The sequence below is a fragment of the Colobus angolensis genome, unplaced genomic scaffold (genome assembly GCF_000951035.1).
Source record: "Colobus angolensis palliatus isolate OR3802 unplaced genomic scaffold, Cang.pa_1.0 Scaffold103, whole genome shotgun sequence".
NCBI classification, from domain to species: domain Eukaryota; kingdom Metazoa; phylum Chordata; class Mammalia; order Primates; family Cercopithecidae; genus Colobus; species Colobus angolensis.
In genome coordinates this window covers 4,586,133-4,590,833 of record NW_012111253.1, presented here as the reverse complement: position 1 = coordinate 4,590,833, position 4,701 = coordinate 4,586,133, and positions in this window count along the sequence as shown.

Below are 4,701 nucleotides of genomic sequence, written 5' to 3'. Positions count from 1 at the left end.
TTGGAGTCAGGCATGCCTAGGCCTGATTTTGAATTCCATCAAGCCCTGGTGGTATGACCTTGTGCAAGTAATTTATCCTCTCTGAGCCCCCATTCTCATCTGTCAAGTGAAGATAATAACGGTGCTTACCTCATGGGACTGCTGGGAGGGTTAGTGAGACAATGTGTGGCAAGTGTTTAACAGGGGACTCAGTAAGGGGAAAGTGTGTGTGTCAGTAATTCTGCGCTGTGCCAGTTGGGTCCTCCAAGAAGCAAATGCTAAGATGGAATTAGACATGCAAGAGGTTTACTGGGGGAAATGCTTATGGCAGATGAAGTGAGGAGGGAGCAGGAGGAGGTGAGGAGGGCCTTCAGGCCAGGAAGCAGGTCTGACTCCTACGAAGGGAGAGGAGAAGGAAGGAGGGGCCGGTAGGGAAAGCCTCACCCCTCAGTGCAGCTCAGAGAGTCTCAGCCAGGTCCATGGGGAGTTCTAGTGTAAAGATCACCCAGAGAAGTGATCTAGCCTGGATTGGCCATATTCAGTCACTGGAAGTGCATGGCCTTGCCCTTCACTGGAAGTGCATGGCCTTGCCCTAAAAGCTGAGGCAGAGCCTGTAGGCACTCATGGCTGGAGGCTGTCAACTAATTGCACTTCTTGCAGAAAGTTCTGTGTGCAAGAGAGATCTGAGCAACGGATCTCTGAGACCATCATGGTCCCTTCCAAGCTTCCTTGTAGAGTTCCCTTCTCATGCAAATGGGTAAACAAAAGGCCTCAAAGCTGAACAGGTTCAACTTCAACAGATTGAAGGTAAAATGCATGGCCCCCAAGGCAAGCCCTTTTCCTCTGGGCCTCACTCTGCCCCCAGCCTGGTTCCTGGTAGCCCTCCTTCTCTCACCCCTTCTCCCAGTCTGCATTTCTTCCTGCTCATTGTCAATGCATGTCTAAGTTTTTGCTCATGATGTCTTTCTCCCCGGAATAATCTCCCGACTTGCTCACCTGGTAAACTCATTTTGTCTTTTCAGATCCCCTGGAAATGTCACCTTCTTTGTGAAGCCTTTACCAACCCCCAGCTCCCACCCACCCACTGGGTCCTCCACTGAAGCATCTGTCACTTACTTGTTTAGCTACAGTTTCCCCCTTAGGGCTTTTCTTCGACAAATATTTACTGACCACCCATCACGTGCCTGGCACAAGCACAGGAATGTGATGATGGGCATGGGAGCTTGGCTTCTACCCTCACGGGACAACCAGTCTGCAGAGAAGCCCGGTAATTAAACAGGCAATGGCAAGAAACTGACATGTACAGTCCCAGAGATTGTTTAGAGCACCACGGGGACACATGGCAAAGACAACCAATCTCTTCTGGGATGGGGGTGTCCGGTAGGGCTTCCTGGAAAAAGTAACTTTTTACCTTGATGCTTCCAAGGTGATCAGAATTCATTATGTGGGGAGGGGCTGGGAAGGTGGGGAAGAAAACGACATTCACAAAGACCTAGGGCATGGACAAGGTGCGGGTGTGGAAGAAGAGGCAGTGGCGACAAATCCATGAAGAAGTTTGGCTGTGAAGGACCAGAGAAAAATGCAGTGGGGGTGGAGTGGGAGGTAGCAGGAGATGAGAGAGAAGGACTTGTGAATGGCTGGTTGACGGGGAGGATGAAGCCGAGGACCTGGGAGAGGGCAGGACTAATCTCTGGAGTTGCACTGTACAATACAGTAGCCACTAGCCACGTTCAACTACCTAAATGAACTAAGATAAAATAATTTATCTCCTTGGTGGTACTGGCCACATTTTAAGTGCTCAGTAGTCACAGGTGGCTAGTGGTTACTCTATTGGACAGCACAGAGATGGAACAGTTCCATCACTGCAACTGTTGTGCAGTGCTGCCCTAGAGTTTGAGCGGCTAGCACCCAGAGCCCAAGAGTGGGATTGGCCTCAAGATGGGTGGAAAGACACCTGGAACCAGAGGGTAGGCAGACAAGATGCTGTGGACAGACGTGTGATGGCAACATGCTGGGGTGGGGGAGGTCATGGTTTCTGTGAAGCGGGGTGTGGGGATGAAGTCAGCTGAATGGAGAATGAGGGAAGCAACTGTGTGTCGAGAGCTGAGCAGGAAGATGCAGGATTCGCAGGGCTGGTGGTGGTGCTACCGCTTAGCAAGGCTCAGTGATTTCCTCCTGCTGGGCTGGGCCTCCCAGGAGCAAGCCCAGAGGAGGGCAGGAGGGCCTGTTGGATTTATAGTGGGCTGATGTTTATCCAGGCTGTGCTATTGGGACAGGGGAGTTGAGGATCCTCAAAAAGGTGGCTGCAGGGATGGAGCACAGAGCTTAGAGCCTCAGAAAAGAGTTCACTTTGTGTACTATGACAAGGAGGTTCGTGGTGTGCCCAGGTAATAGAGGACTGAAGACAAGTCAGTGGAATGGGGGATTCAGCTCTCTATTGGGTAGCAAACTACCCCAAAACTAAGTGACTTACATCAACGTTTAGTTTGTTCATGAATCTGCTACTTGGCTGTACTCAGCAGGGATAATTTGTGCTTCATTCAGTGTCAGCTGGGTAGCTTGAATGGTTATGCAACTTGGCATCAACTGGGGTGGCTCAAAGGCCGGGATTGGAATCATTTGAAGGCTTGCTCTTTCACCTATCTGGTGGTTGGTGCTAGGTGGTGGCTAGGACATTAGCTAGGGCTATTGACTGGAACACCTACACTTGGCCTCTACATGTGGTCTGGGCTTCCTTACAACATGGTGGCTGGGTTACAAGGGTGCCAGTCCCAAGAGAAAAAGAGAGAAGGAAGCCATGTAATCATTTATGACTTAGACTAGGATGTATGTGGCCACATTCTGTTCATGGAGGCAGTCACAAAGGCCCACCCAGGTTCAAGTGAAGGGGAAACAGACTTCTCTTGAAGGGGGTAGAGGCACAGTGCTGGAATAGCATGTGGGACCAGAAACATTGCTGTGGCCATTATTTGGAATACACAATGTGCCACAGAGCCCAATAAGTGAAAAGTCAAAGTCTTATCCTCTCTCAGGAGAGGAGAGGAAGAGGTTTCACCAGATTCAAATTGCTTCAATTTGTTCATGCAACTAATATTTACTGAGCACCTATTATGTTCCAAGTTTTGTTTTAGGTGCTGAGGATACAAGATGGATAAAAAATCCCAGTCCTTGTGGAGATGACATAGCAGTGGGGGAAGAATCACAATAAACAAACAAGCAAGTGTTGGCTGAGTGTGGTGGCTCATGCCTGTAATCCCAGCACTTTGGGAGGCCGAGGCGGGTGGATCACCTGAGGTCAGGAGTTTGAGACCAGCCTGGACAACATGGAGAAACCCTGTCTCTACTACAAATACAAAAATTAGCCCGGCATGGTGGCGGGTGCCTGTAATCCCAGCTACTTGGGAGGTTGAAGCAGGAGAATCGCTTGAACCCGGGAGAAGGAGGTTGCAGTGAGCTGAGATCACGCCATTGCACTTCAGCCTGGGCGACAAGAGCAAAACTCCGTCTCAAAAAACAAACAAACAAAAAAACCAAGCAAATGTTTATTATGTTAGGTGATGCTAAATGTTATGCAGAAATCACAGCCAACAACAGAAAGTGAGCAGATGAAGGAAGGCGGGTAGGTGGAGCAGCTTGGGCTTCTCAGGATCTGCTCTCCGCAGGGTGGAAGGAGGAAAGTCTGCAAACTGCAGGAAGGAGTGGGAAGATTTGACCATTCCTTTTAATGTTGTATCCCAGCAGCCTAGCTTGTAGAGCTGGATAAACTGCAAGGTGTAAGAAAAAGGGTCCTTCAGGCACTGAGTCCTTGCCCAAGGTCACCAGCTAGTTAGAAGCAGTGCACGAAGGGCCTGCAAAACAGAGGGCACATTTCACCCCTGACGTAGGAGGACTAGTGCATCCTGTCCAGTTTCTGAGCTAAACATTCCAGAGGGCTTCTTGGAAACTGGTGCCCCCAGGGAGTGTGTCTGTGCTTGCAAGATTCTGTACCTTCAGAAAGCCGAAGGGTCCGAGAAGGAGCGGGCTCAGGAAGGAAAGAACGTGGGGATTTAATTGGACTCAGCGAACCCTTCCCGGACCAGCCGGTGTAAACTCTCGCAGGCTGTCGCCTGTGCCCGGTTCTCCGCCTGGCCTGGGGCGCTTGGCAGAAACGCGGTCACGGAGAAGGGGTGAGGGTGGCAATCCGGGGTCCGCCCTCCCCTACACCTCCCTGCTAACCCACCCTGGCTGAAAGGCCACGGGGACCAGGCTGCTGGGCATAGTGTGAGGACAAGAAGGGATGGAGGGCTCGGGACGGCGGGGACACGCGGGGGAGGTGTTTGGGGACGGGGGGTAGGAGTGTTCCGAGAGGGGAGCTCGGGCGCGGGGGCCCGGGAAGGAGCTTGGGGTTGGAGTGTCCGGGGTGGGGGTAGGCCGGAGAAGGGGTGGTGTCACGGAGTGGCGGGGTGGGGAACCCCCCAGGCGAGGCTGAGGCAGCGTGGGGGGCCTTTGGTGGTGGCGGGGATTGGGGCCCCCGAGGCATCTCTGACCACAAAGGGCCGGGGAGCGCGGCCCAGCGGTCTCAGCGAGCCGTATTGATCGAAGGGCGGGCGCAGCGAACGCGCCGAGAGCGGCTCCATCCATTAGGGCCGCTGTTCGCCTCCAATTAGAAAAAAAATCATTACTCAGCAGCCAGCAGCGGCCTGCGCGCCGCCTGGGACCGCCTGTGAGCGAGCGAGCCAGCGA